Consider the following 15,621-nt stretch of genomic DNA (forward strand, 5'->3'; position numbering starts at 1 on the left):
TGTCCCCTCCAAGGCTTAACCGTAACTTCAGTAATTTCCTTGTCAGCTCTCTTCAGTCCACCTTCTTCTGCGATCAGTGCATTTCCTTGGTATCACTCCTTCTCTGTGGCCCCAAGCCCCTTTCAATATTTTGCTTTGCTACACTCCCTGATGGCCTCCATCCCTCCCAGGACTAAGTCATTCCCCAGTAACGGCAGACAGCACAGTCCTACAGCACGGGGACCATGTTTAATATGGCAGAGTGAGCCCTTCTGATCTCACCATCACTTTCTTAACAAGGGGCCCTTTAGCACTTGAAAAACACCCTAACATTAAAAGCAAACAAACAAATATCTTCCTTGAAATTTTAAAAGCTCGCTTAGTGGTGGTGGCAGATCTCAGGTTGACACCACTGGAGAAGAGAGTTTTCAGTGATGCACACACAAGTTCTGGTTAGGTAGTGATGGTCCTTTTTGCCTCCAGTGCCACCCCCCAGGCCTCCCCTCATGAACAACATGGTGCTGAAGCCATCACCTGGAGAGACCACCTTGAAGAGCAGTGTAATCTCCATGCCAAATTAATGCTTAGGTTCCTAGCTGACACTGCCAAGAGAGGTGCCAGTCTTGATGGTCTTTGTAATGTAGATACCTGCCACCCACTGAGAGCCAGACTGAGAGACCATCAATTCATAAATTTATTCTATTTATTTTATGACATCACATCAATTAAACTTCTATTCCGAAACCTCAGGTTGTAGCTGAAAATACCTCCAGGCAATACCTTTCCATTTAAATTAAAAAAATATCTCACTTCATCTGGCTTCTTCTGTTCCTCCTTTCCCCTCATCGTAGCTCGGAAATGACATACAACAGATGAAGGACTATGGAAACAAACTTAAAATCACTATTTTAGACATTATCCCAGCAGGTGTGCCTGTTTTACTTGGAATTTATGAGAAGTAGTAAATATTGCTAGCTCAGCTCTGCCCATCTTGCTGCGAACTCTTTCTGACCAACTTATATGCAGCATCCTATTGCTACTGGTGGCAGTGGACGTGACTATCAGAACCCACTACAGTAGACTGTAAAGAACTAACACTTTCTAGTATTGCCTCCCAGTAAAGCTTTAAAATTATCATAAAAGCTTTTATATTTTATCTGTTTGAATGTGCATTAGCAATCAGCAGAAAAAATCTCCTGGTAAGGTAATGGTTTGGCCCCCTGTCTGTTCAGATACACTTGGCCTAAATAAGCACCTGCCACTGCTGGATTTCTCCACTTATTTCCTGTCATTAAATTAGGTGAGATTAATAAATAGAAACTGAAAGATAGTCGGCCAAATTCAGCTCTCCAGTGAAACTCGTCCTTAAACAAAACTGTGAAGAAACCCTAGTCATTCACCATATGTATTATGGGGTCTTTTTTGTTCATTGTGGAGATGCTCAACTATAGTGGAAATGCTTGTCCTATTCCTTTTTCTTAACCCCATTTGTCCCAGACAGGCATCTCAGTCTTATACCTGATAGGAAGTACTCCAACACACCAGGCAGGTTTTGAAATGAGAAGAGAATCCAGTCACACGGCAAAAGCAAGACAAATTAATGACATCTCAATGAAGCATGATAGTCACCCTGTCCTAATAAGGCCAGAGAGGAGAAAACATTCACAAAGAGAAGCACCAAGCAGCCTACTATGCCTTTGAAGCTGTTTTCTCTGCAAGTGCCCCACTAGTGCCCATTCTTCTGAAGTTCTGACCTGAAACTGTCCCCCACATCCCTATCGCCCTACTTTCCTCCTTAAGTTTAGACTGCTCAATTAAGCAAAGTGAGCATGAGAGAAAAGCTGAAAAGGAAATAAAAATCAGACTTCAGTTGACACTTTGCACTGAATCTGATCCTATAGTGCCTGAGCGTGGTGAGACAGAGGAGACTGTTATTGTAGTGGGAGTTGGCACTGTCCTATGTAAGTTGCCCAACGCTTTCCATTATAAGATTATTGCAATCAATTTTTGAACAATGTTAACACCTCTATTGTTTGTCTTTGAAATCTGGAAGAATCAGGGATTGCCTAAGAGCCAGTGTCATGCCTTTCACTCTACTCTTAATAAATTCAGATTTGGACAAGTAATAGAGGCGTTGAAAATTACCATTATTTTTTTTTTTTTTTACTGTAATTTCCAGAACCCAGAGTTATTTTGGCAATTAGCTAAAACCCCCAGAGATTTGATGTATCTGCCTTCATGCTGCATCTACAACACCTCCATGAATGGCTATGTCTTGGCCTGGTACAGACAAAATGGCTCTGCCTGTCCACTAAGGGGACTCAGTGTAATAGGTGTGGGATTACAATGGCCAGCGTGGGGACAGGGTATGGTGGCAGCTACAACAGAAAACAAGGAAGGAAGAACAAGTCACAGGGATGAGAGATCCAGAGTGTGGGAGCAGCTGACTAAGAAAAGAGATCGAAATGAAAGGAAGAGGGAGGGTTATGGGCAAAAATGTGATGAAGACATCACTTCAAAGGAAAATTAACTAAAATAAAACTTACTGTCACGCCCCTCAAATGTCCAGTTTACACAGGGAATGACCTTTTTTCATGAACTGAATAACCTGTTTCTCTTTGACGGTGATCAGTTGGAAATTGCTTGGGGTGCTGTGCCTGGAAGTCAAATTTTATCAATGGAGAACGATAAATGACTGTCAGAGTAGAGCTTCTTTGTTGTGTTTATTAACTAAAAGCCTGCAACTAACATGAAAATACATACACAGTGATAGAAGGCTGTTATTTCCGTTGCCATCTGAAAGCTTCCAAAGGTAGAGAAATGACAAATTTATAATTGCCTTGTGTAAACCTATATATTGCAGACCTTAATGACAGGAAAACATTTCTATTTTCTCACAGGAGCCCTGTGTCAATCTGGAAAACATGTTAGCTCCTAAACACCCTGAGGAGGTGGCAACTTGAACTTAATTCACCGAATGAACTTGGACCTAATACACCAAATTCTGGAAAAAAAAAAAAAAAAAAGAAAAATAAAAAGGCTTAAAGGATTAAAGAAATACAGCATGTCTTTGGTCACAGTTCCCTTCATTGGTTTACATGTCTGTGCTTAAAGGCAAGCCCCATAACAGCAACAGAGATGATGGGGAGGGAGAGGAGAGCACAAGTTTACTAGAAAGCAGTCACATATACGCATGGGAGGTGGAGGCAGTGGCAAACCCTCAAGGCATCATGAACTAGGCACAACACCTACGCTTAAGAAAATGGGAAGCAGGGTTGAAATCTGGTCTGCCCTGAACTAGTAAGAACTGCTGCTTTTAGTGCAATTAGCCATGTAGCTGAGCATCCTAGCACAGCCCTGGGGACTCGTATCCACCTTCAGCCTACATGCAGTTTTCTATCCTTTGTCTTCCCAATGCCCAAACAAGCACTGCGGTTGTGCTTAGAGTGCTCCCAGGCCCAGCACTCTGGCACACACTGCTTGTCTGCTACTGTCTTCAAAATTCGGGAGCTGCAGCACTTCAGCTGCGTGTTTCCAACTGTGGAGTCAGTCATGGAGTTGTTATAACAGAAGTTATAGTAATTGAGTGCTACATCTGGCTTAGCTAAGACTTCTAGATCTGATGATAGCCTGCAGTAAGATTTTGCAGTTGTTCAGCAGGGGTTGAACACAAAGCATTCCAACAAGGCAGAAGTAACAGTGGCCTGCTTTGGCAGGGGAGGGGGAAACTCTATTCCCATGGTTTCCATGTCATCTTTAGACCCAGTTTTATAAAAATCTCAAACTCAGCATGCTGTATAAGCACAGATTCAAACAAACCTTGCGAGGCCTTCTGAACTTCATCCATCTATCTAGCAAAAGGGAAGAATTCGGCAAAGAGTGTGGTTACTAACAATTCCCATTCCAGCTGTGACTATTAGGATTACCTCTGGGATTACTGTTTACTCATTTCCCATCAATGCTTACATATTATTATTTCAAGGCAATTTTCCAAACTTTTTTCCCAAAGGGCCTTATTAATATAACTTTCCTGAACTACTCTTGAAGTCAGTATATGCCAAACAAAGGCTGCACAAAGATTCGACAATGTAGAGGTAAGCTCTTTTGCTATATAAAATTCCACAGCATTTGTAAGCAGACTAGGAGAAGATAATGTTCGTGTCCCACTCAAACTTCTCTTAAGGTATTGCGTTTTAATTGCACTGCAGCTTTTGTTTTGATAGTATATATATAATATGCATATTCTTTTTCTGTGTGTATTTTCTTTAAATATTTGTCGTGGTTTTGAAATCCCTCAAACCAGGACAATATTTCAGAGTACTGCCATGCAATGTTGAAATACTTTTCTGTTCCATCCCATTTTAGCAATGGGTGAAGTTACAATACCTGAGATAGAGTCATCAAAGCTAATGGAAGTCATTCCTTGGGCTTTAAACCAAGATCATGCTAATATTTGCAAGTCATATCTTAAGTCTGCACAGTACTTTGAAAGTTTCTGGAAGAAGGGTGTTCTGGAAAGAGGAAAAATCATTGCGAGGTGTAGCTGTTCCTACAGGATAAACTATTCTTCAAGAACAGAATATGTAATGTAACTCTTACAGGATTGGGTACGACAAAATAAAAGAAAGCCCAAACCCACCAAATGCAAAACCGAAAGAAACCATTTGTTAAAATACACATTAAACATAGTTTCACAAAATAACAAAACAGTTGTTTTATAATTTTAAATTTATTCTTTCTATTTGGCAGGCAGAGCATAGTGGGAGAACTGAATCAGTTATGACATGGAAATAATGCTCAAACAAATATATTTAACTTTAGGGAAAAGGCTTGTTCATGTCTGCATTAAATATAGAATGATTAATACTTCAGCTATTGTTTTAATACCTAAAGGGCAACAACTACTATTTTCCCATTAGACGGTGCTACTGACTCAGCGTGCGGTTATATGAGGTGTTCCTCTCTGGATGTGTCAACTGAAAATGGAGAATATCGCAATTGCAGCGCAACTCTGAAGTCAAAGTAAATGTAAAGAGGCACGTAGTCAAAACTTGATGACGATGGCAAAAATCTTTTTTTTTGCTTTTTTTCCCCATCAATCTACCTACCCATTAAATGACAGTTTTGTTTTAAGATTTTATTATTTAATCGTACATTATAGTCACACCTGTTAATCTTCTCACTCACCAGCACTACGTACTGCTAGGTGTGTGGTATACTAGGAGAAACCAGGAAAACCTCACAATGGATGCTTTCTAGGTGCAGACGTGCAGTTTACATAAGTAGAGTGTAGCATTTTGGACAGTAAAACTAAAGTTCATTTAAAGTGGATTTACTGAGAGAAAGCAGGGAAGGGGAAAGAACTTTCAGCTCCCTCCAGTACACATTGGTTGGTGTGGTAAATGTTTCCCTACCACAAGATGCAGTTCCAGACATGAGGTTTCATAACCCCTTGCCAACCCTTTCTCCCTAACCAGATCAGTCCTGAGTTCTCTCCTTCTACACACATTTTTAATCTTGGATTTTCAGTTGCTTAAAACTTTCCCAAACCAATTCACTTTGGGATGAAGCACCCTGAGCCCACTCTCTACCAGAAGGTGGTTTCTTTTTCAGTCTGAGCAAATCTCATTGATGTGTATCTGCAGTCTCAACTCACACGCCTCCCATTTGTTCAAAGTCAAACTCCCATAGCTAGAAATCACAACCATAGCTGTAACTTTTGCATGTGGATACATGTAAAGTTCCTGCATCTCCTACTGACATGAATAATGCTACCAAATAATGCTACGAGTTTCATGGGACGACTCCAGTAAAGTGTTGTAACTGATATCCACCCTAATGAGCCAGAAGCTAGGAATAAAAGAATACCCTAAATTAAGAAAAAAAAAAAAAAAAAAACAACCCAAAAAAAACCCCAACTGAAGAGAGATAGTCCAGGACTGTAAGGCACTCAGCACCAAACCACAACTCTGTTGAGCAATATGTGAATTTATGTCAGGTTCTCAAAAGTGGAGTTTCACATGAACATAAACACTATATCTCAGTTGTTTAACTCAAAGACTGAAGGGCTTACTGTTACTCCCCAGATTTACTGCTGTTTGCAAATATATAGGTCTACATATACATATATATAGCGTATATATCAAGTATAGGCATATGTACGCATATGCATATGTATACTATATACGTGTGAAATACTTATTAAACATATTTTTTCTATTTCATATAAAGCACAGCCTATCTGGACACATATATATGTATATATGAATAATCACATTTTCTTTTAATATATATTGGTCCCATAAATTCATAGGATTAGGACTGAGCAACCAGAAGTATAGCACTTCATTCCATGCCCAGTCGTCTCTGTGATAAGTGGGCTCCTCAAGAAAGTTGAGCTTTTCCCCAGCAAGAGACAGCTTAAAATGCTGAACATGGCTTTTTTTCTCTAGCCAGACCACAAAACCCTTTCTCAAGAAAGAATGACCTCATATCTTATTAACCCGAGCACAAAGTGAATGAGCTCACACACACACAAGTATATGCGAGCACACACACACATCCTAGCACACATATACAGATGCAACCAAACAGCCAAGCAAAAGCTAAGAGACAGAGTTTTAGGAACAAGACTTCCAAGGAAAGGTAACTATATATGGATTTTGGAATCTAAGGTTTTTCTCTAAAGGTAATGCCACATGATGGTTCTTCAAGAGCTCTGAAAATTACATAAAGAATTTGCGGACTTATTTCATACTTTCTCTTTTTTTTTCCTTCTCTTATTTGAATCTAACAGACAAACAAATAAAAAAATCCGTATTTGTCATCTCCTTGGGTCGCTTAGAGGGGAAAAACAATTTGATATTTTCTTTATAGATAGTCCAGTAAGACAGAATATGCAGAAACCATTCAGGACAAGAAACACCGAAGCTGCATATGTAATTGGCCGTTACTCTGGAAATGAAATACTATAAATGTGTGAGGAAAAAGGAACTTGAGTTCTGCATATTCCTAATAGTGTGTTTCTACACTTCTGAATTTCATAATTGTGATTGTCCTTTGTTGATAATGATACAGTAGAAGTTGAAAAGATACAGAGCATAACCATTGTGAGAAAAACAACTCAAATTAAGGAAAGGCTTGCACAGAAGAAAAATGAAATGGACTACAACTTCCCTGCTGGAAAAAGAGATGACAAGGGAGAAATATAACAGGGTCTACAAAATTATGAATGGCAAAGAGAAGATGAGCAGAAAATGACTATTCTGTATTTCTCATAACATAAAAAATCAGGGAGAATTCAGTTCCCTCCACATTAAAAACAAATAAAAGGAAGTACTTCTTCGCACAACGTAATAATTAAACTGTGGAAGTCCACCACAGGATGTTGTGGAGGCCAGCACTGAAACCGAGGTCAGAAAAGGTTTTAGTAAAACTTGGGAAGAATAAGTCTATTGGTGCTGTTTCAAAGTGATGATACAAATACATCCTCCAGTCAACCTCTAAATCAGTGATTACTGAGAAACAGGAGAATTTAACTGGAGATGATTCATTTTATATTAGCCTGTGTGTCTGCTACTGGTCTCTGCCACAGGCAATCCAATGGGCTAGCTGCACCTTGATTCTGACCTAATATGGTTATTCCTATCCTCTCTGAAACCTTAAGATATCAAGCTCTGTATAAGTGTAGGTCCTATGAAACAATACACACCAACAGAGAAATATGAAATTTTCCTTTCATTTCATCGCAATGTAATATCCTCAAATTGATGAAGAGATGAAACCATCGTATATGTTAACATGAATCAACAAAAGACTTCCCGACATATGATATGGGTTCATTTTTGATCCTTAATCTCCACATAGTTTCACAGCTTCCTTACTTTTGATATGTGTGGGCATGTTTTAATGTGTGAATGCTGGTTTTAAAATGACTACTTGCAGGGTTAATGTTCAGCGTATGCTTAGGTCGGTTTGTATCATTGATTTCATACCTGTAACATCACCAAAGAATCGGCTTCTTTACAAAATTAAAAAATATACCGTATAGACTGAAGCAGGGCATTGTGTGACGTTAATGGTCATTGAAGAGGCTAACACTGTCTGAGGCCAGGCATGCACTAGCAGTTTTCCATGTAGCCCTCTCAATCCTGACATAGGTTCTAGCCCTCTTAGTATTTTAGCCCCTGTTGTGCTTGGTTCTGAACCAGAAAAGCTCAGCAGCCTTTCCTTAGCTTAAGCACTTGGGTAGTCTCTGTGAAGTCAGTTTGGCTATTTGTACTTCCTACATGCTTTGTTTTCTCATAGGTCTAGTGCACAAATCTGGCTTTCAGCACACTTTCTGTTCCACTTCTCTGGACTACTTCAAAGTATGGATTTTGTAGCAGCTGTATCTTTATTATTCATTAGGTATCAAGATGAAGAAACCAAACTCATGTCAACTTCTTCAGGATGTTAGCCCAACTCTCCTGAGATGAAAAGTCAGTCAGGCCATAACTAAAAGGGCACTGTCCCAAATTCATAATTTATTCCTAACAAATCCTACTGCAGCTTTCTTAGGATTGCCATAAATTTTCAAGGATCAACATTGCTTCTGGAGTGCAGACTACCAAAGCAAGGATCTTATATGAAAACCAGGAGGGATAAGTGGTAATTTTTAAATTGGTTTCCTTTGAACTTCTGCAAGCACATTATTCTGTTTACATTCTTCCCATTTGCATTGTTATGTGAGATGTTAGTAAGTTCTCTGCCAGCATGTAATCCATAGTAGCTGCTCATATTTAAAGCATGTCACACTCCTGACATGTTGGGAAGTATCACAGCCCAGTATAATATTTGGCTTTCAAATTTTTGTTTTGCAACAAGAGGACCAACAGTCTAGATCGGCAAAAGCAACTTTGGTTATTGGAGTTCGGACATGAACTTGGCTCACTAACACCAGAGAAATACAAGAGCCTCCTTTCATGCTCTTAATGAAATCATTAATTATGTCAGCAGCTCAAACATTACATCTCCAAACACTTCACATTACTTTGCAAATGAGTAGTCACATAGAAGTCTTAGAAAAAAATACTCTTAAATTTTAAATTCATAAATTCTAATCATAAATAGATTTCTGGTCACAGGGATTTGTACAGCCATTTTCTCTCATCATCTTATTCTGCCATAAAGTGACTGAAGATTCTTTTATTGCTTGTTAAAAAAAAAAAAAAAAGTGAACTGAACAACATATCTATATATTGTTGTCTTGTTGCAACCTGAATGAACTTCTGAGCTTGAAAATTTGCCATGTTTCTGATTAGCAAGAAAACCATCTCAACAAACTTCTTTATTTTTAGCTAAGCATTTACTGTACATGTGACCCTTGCTATATTTCCTATAATTACTAAATAGCTTGTTTTGATTAAATAATCAACCTGTTGATAATACTATAAATATTAATTATATTATTTATCTTTCTTGATTTAAGTATGCATAGCTTCGTCTTTTAAAACAGCCTCCATTACAGAAATGAGCTTTTATATATGATAAATAAAAACAGATTTCAGCTGTTAAAATCAAAAGTAGCCTTGCGGAAAACTGTTTCTAATCACAGAGCTAGAATAACACTGTCTGTGCTTTATGCTGTACTAGACTTAGGGAGACAGAGAACTTGTGAAGTAAAGCAAGGACTGACACTCAGATTGTTTTTGTTAATCTTTCCCATAAAATATATGATCTAACTCTCTATTCCAAGAAGGCCAACTCCACTGTTACTGTTTGTTTCTGTAAACAGCCAGTCTTCGCCTTTCCCACATCACTGAAAGATGGAGTTTATCTGTTCTGTGATGGCATAAAAAGAATGAAAAACACAGTAGCATGCAAAATAAACATGATGATATAAATAAATCAAAATTAATATATTTTCATACAAATGTATTATGTTTATGGCCGAGCACTGTGTTCACATGCCTTGTCACAACTTAATGAAACTTATAATGAAACTTCAGCGAAAGAGACTGGAATAAAACCCCAGTATTTCTTCACATGGCAGTGTTTTCATGGAACTCGGTCTGGGGAATTTTTGGATTTAAAGGTGTGATTACATAATTTAAGTGCTTCCAGTAAGACCCTGGAAATAATGACAGAAATGCAGAGGAACTTCAGATATGTCCCCTCGCCAATATTCTTAGGGAACCTTCCAGTACGGAGGATAAATTAAGCAATCAGCTGTAACTGGTATTTGAGAGGATGGTTTCAGGTCAGTGAGCTGGCTGTCTTGGTTTGGTTCTTTGGAGCAACTTGAAAGACTCAGTATCTTCCATATGAATTACTTAAAGAGGTAATGTAAAACTTAAAATATTTCTAAAATATCTATGATAGCAGAGGGGTATAGTCACTCTGTACACAAAAGTAAATAAACCAGGATACAAAAGCTTGGAGATCAGGATATAAACCAACTGTAAGAGGCAGACTTATTACAAAAGTGGGACATCCACAAAGGACAATAATGGACCTGGGGAATTTTTAAAAAAGAGAGAAAAGACATACTTTTCATACTAAGGTAAAAGTTCAGGAGTAGGAAGACTGAAATATGTTGTGTTGTGACACAACTGAAGTTGGTTGAAGTTCCTTATAAGAATTACGTTATACAAGCAAAATTACATACCTGTGAACTTTGCACTTGGCAAAATGTTCCCGTCCTACACTAACAGGACGAAAGAAGACAGAGAAAGCCACAGCACTGTTTTAAACATGCTGTAGTTTTTCCTGTCTATAGACAACATTCCCATTTTCTATCTCGCCTCAAATGAGGAGGCATGCCTTTTGCAACACCACCCTCTCCCCCCCAAAATCCTTCTCACTAATACTATTCACAGCTGTCTCTAGTTTGACTTCTAGCCTCTTCTTTTGACTAATGCAGCTCTCAGATAAGCTTCCAACCTCCTTCAATTGGCTAAGTCCCAAATCTCCTCTTCTATCCACAGTCTCATAAACTCTTCAGTTCCTCTGTTCAGCAACACCCTATTTAAATTCCACATTGCAGTGGGCATTGTGTTTCATTATGTTTCTTTACTTGGTCATTTAGAACCTTATCCAAATGATCTTTCCTCTTTTTCCCGCTTCCCTTTCTTTGGCTTTACACTGTGCTTTCGTTGAACCCTTCCTTTATGATTATTGTGTGGTTGCATTACCATAACAGCTAAGAGCTGAACTATGGACCCACAGTATGATGCCTCCCTAAACACAGAATCTTTATTCACTCTCAAACTATCTTCAGGTTGATGACACATTAAATTGCCTCCATCCGTTTCCATCCTTTATTCCACTTCTCATTTGTATAGGCTTGAGCTTAAGCAAAACAAGGTTAAGATCTCAGCTGAGCTCTTCTCCAAACCCACACTCTTTTTTTACTGTTTCTCCCTGTTGATAAGAGTCTAATCAAACACACAGTCCCTTGGATCCATGGTTATGGATTTTGATTTTGAGGGGGGACTTTGAGGCATTTTGATGTTTCCAACACTGGGCTTATACTCAAATATTTTCCTCTTTCAACATCTCCAGAATGTATCCTGAATATAAAAACTTTCACCTGAGCGCTTCACTCCCTGCATCTTAACCCTCAGCTGTTGCAAGCTGTTCACCACCTGGTCTGCTCAAAGAATTGCCCAAATCATCCTCTTTGATAGCTCTTTCAGTCCTACAATTTATACCATTCATGGACTTCTGCTACCTACCTCCTTCTAAAAACGACAAAAAAAAACCCTCCACCTTTTATCCCTCCCTCTAAATCCTTTCACAACTGAACTGCGCCTTACCCGGCTGTTCAGTTCTTGCAGCATTACCATCTTCACTAGTGCTACTAGCGTTACCAGCTTTCCCTGCCTGTTCATTCACATCTACGTAGCACCCTTCTGTGCTTTGCCTCCTTGTGTCCCTTACGCCATTAAGCCACTTCCTTACATACCTTTAAATTCCACCTGAAGCTTTATTTCTGCCGTGATGTCTGGCAGTTACTGCCTTATAGACACTGGTTTGGACTGACACAAAGCTAACTGAAATGGATTCAGGTTTATCGTTATCCCATTTGTCCTCTCCCTACTTGTTTGGTTTGTTTCCCTGTTGCAACTTGTGCTTAAACTGGATTGTTAAGTAGAATCTATTTTTGGTACCACGGAACGGCATAGCACCAAACACAGCAGAGGCCTTATGTTCATTTGCAGCCTGTAGATGCTATCTACTGTGCATAAGCTCTGTAGAACATACATGGGATCTCGGAGGCCCCAGTGCTTGGCAAAGCTCAACAAGACTGTCTTAGTTCAGCTTTTGTGTGTTTATGGAAAAAGGTCCTAAAATGTAACAAAGACATTGCTTTGTACATTCTTACATGCACGTTTTTTTCTCTTTTTTTTTTTCACTAAATATATTTTGAGACATAACAAGTAAACATCTTGCACAAGCCTGGGCCTGAAGCTGAGCACCTGCAACTTAAATAAGATCATCATTGTTTGAGTAGGGTTTAAATAATTTAGTACAAATTGGCTTTCCTATAGGTGTTGACAAGCACATCATCACTACTTACTAATGAGTACAGGATTCCAGAGGACTGCACAGATATCACACTCCTCCTCAGACTGCGCATGTGTCCCTCGAATCAAAGTATTTCATAAACAAACACCTGGAGACCTTGATTAAAAAACACCTGCTGTGAAGCTGTTGGGAGGACAGATTGCACAGCGTGCAGATGGCCTCCACAGCATGGGTTGCTGATATTTCTGATATCCACAGTCACTGGAAATAAAGTGTGTTTCCCTTCCTTCCCCATGCTGACCCAACCCTTTATGCTGGCTGCACAGCGGTTGGTTTCATGAAATGAGTTTATGAGTGTGTCCTCAAAGAGGTGGTTGAGGGAGAGTCTGCCACTGTCTGACAGTAGCTGCAACCATAGAAATTATGAGTTTAACAAACCCTGCCTTTGTGACAGGACGGGCTGTTGTTATCACTGATTATCTTTTGGCTTCATATTGAAAAAATAGCGATATTTGGTGAAAAGAGGATAAAGGCATCTCAGGGGTAATTAGTGATAAGCCATCTTCTGACAAGCCTCACCACCTGTTGCACAATTTTTCCCTATTCATGCCTGTGACTCCATGGATTGTTAACGAAAAACCATACAGATTTAATAAGGTCTGACATTCCCCCCTGAGTCCTGCAAACTCTTTCTCTCCATACAAAGAGGATCACTCAATTTTAATGTCAGTTTTTTCTGTTCTACTCGTCCTGGCGCAAGGTTCTTGTAGGAGTTTTCATGCTGCGTTTTCAAAGACGGAAAATAATAAAGCAAGAAGAGCTCTGGCAGGTCTGGGGACATGTGAAGAATTTCTGCAATGAGTAGGGTCTGAGAGGTTCTCTGAAATGGGCTGAAATAGCCCCATGCTCTGAATGACTTAACTCTTTGTGGGAAGCCCAGGAGCCTTTTCTGTCTGTGTGTATGAATAATTTCAAAACCGATATGTGACTCAGGGCTGGAAGTGAGAACCTTGTCACACTTCCATGCTCTGCTGCTGGCCCTTCCCAAAAATCAACATCAAGCAGACAGCCTTTGGTTACTTCAGGCATTCCTGTTATACCGCAGGGGCAATGCTTACTCAAGAGTCCGGTTAGCTGGACAGCAAGTCCAATACTCTGACAGGAGAAAGACAGGAAAACCACTTAAAGATTCTGTTTCTAAGCTGGTAGTCTGCAAAGCAAATGAAAAATTGAAATATTTCCAATGAAATAGAAGCCAAGCCCTTGCTGCTATCCTGATCTACAAGTTGAAATGATGTCTACAGCCTCCTTTCGTCAGGGCTGTGTATTACAATCTTGGATGTCATTCCTGCCAGTATAGCAACCTACAGATCCTTCCTAGAGCTGTCCTCAGCCAGCACTAAGTATAGCTGGCTTTGTTTGTACATGCGCTATGACTACAGAGGCCACCCCTGAGTCATACAGGCTGCTCTTAGAAAATTCTCCCATGTGTCATTCCCTCATTTGCCAGCTTAAGAACCTGTAAAAGACTCAAGTCATCTCAAAGGCTTGGAAGGCAGAGTGGTTTCAATGAGGGCAGCAGAACCCAGGAACTCTGACTGTCAATGTCCAGTCCTGCTCAGAGCCAAAACTCTAACTACTTTTTAATTTTTAGCAGAAAATGAGACCTTGCCACCTTGTCTTACTAAAGCCAAATATTGCTTTACTGACTTTTTGACACCTTTACACTTCCATCTCCCACAGCCACTGAAACCACTTCAAGCCTTTAGTAGAAATAAAATAGTCAATATTCCTAAGAAACAAAAATCAGCTTCTAGACCAATTTGGAGGACACCGGTGATAGGTTAGAGCAAACACACAAATTCACAAATTGTTGTTTCTATTATTAAAAGAGATGAAAACTAGAGATCGAGGAGCAATTAACCTCAGTGTAAAACAAGGTGTTAAAATGATTTAAGGAGCAGTTTAATCAACTTGGGATAAACAAGTAACAACTAATATATAACTTTTACAGTTGACCCTTATTTATTCCTTCAGGTTAATTGAATTCCATATTTGATAAGCTAGTAAACTTAGAACTCTAACCTGCAAGGGTTAATTGAAGCTCCTCTAAAAATGTGCTTGCTCACATCTCCTGCTGTTCAAGCTGATTATGCAGCATGTCATGGGCAACTCTATGGGCTCCATTTCATACGCATGGCCTGTTTAAAGCAAGTCAGGTGGCGATTCCACTTTGCGTGTTACAGCTTGGTCTTCGCACCCCATGGGACATCATGTCTGAAAAAGTAACCGTACTGTGAGATCAAAGAACATTCAAAATTTATAGAAGGGATGGCCATGTAAGATGCTGACCACCATACAAATAAAGTGAATGAAGAGAATCAGTTTGGTTTCAGTGAGAGCTGGACCAGATTGCGTGACTTCTGGGAAAAGTTTAAAGATGCAGTTTGTTCCACTGGGAATTAGGGATACGAAAATGGATCATTAATGTGGTATAAAAGGAGATTATAAAAAATAGATTAATAAAAAATAAAATGCATAAAACAAATATATGCATTTAAGAAATGGTAACAAATGAAGGTTATGCCCATGGTAGAGCATGTTAGGGTACCTTGCTGTCCAGATTCATAGGTGTGACTTCAAGCTTCACACAAACAAGTTATTTCCATCAGCCCAGGAAAGGCAGCCTGTCTTCTGAGCTAGGAAGTCAAGTGAGGCTAGATATGATCCTAGATGGAACTTTCTGTTGTGTTCCATTTGCTAAATAAATAGAAAAATATCAAACAAAACTATATCTACGGAAAGCAAACCTTAACCATACTAGTCCCACGTGCCCATGGGGAAGGACAGAGTCCTCCTTTTTTCAAAATAATTTGCAAACCTAAAGATAAAGAAAGTATGCCTTAACCACACTAGCCCTGCACGCCACCAAAGAAGACGACTCCTTCTGCTTTCCTAGCACACCACTTCTTTTCATAACTTGCAATTCCCTTCCATTGTTGTGTGATGGCAGTCTGGACTTCTCTTTGTTTAATCAAAAATCCCAGGCTGCTCAGCATAACCATTAGAAGGGAGTTTTTCCTTAACAAAACATTCATTTTTCACCCATTGGAAAATATCAATTCACCACAA

The sequence above is a fragment of the Numenius arquata genome, chromosome 1 (assembly GCF_964106895.1).
Source record: "Numenius arquata chromosome 1, bNumArq3.hap1.1, whole genome shotgun sequence".
NCBI lineage: Eukaryota > Metazoa > Chordata > Aves > Charadriiformes > Scolopacidae > Numenius > Numenius arquata.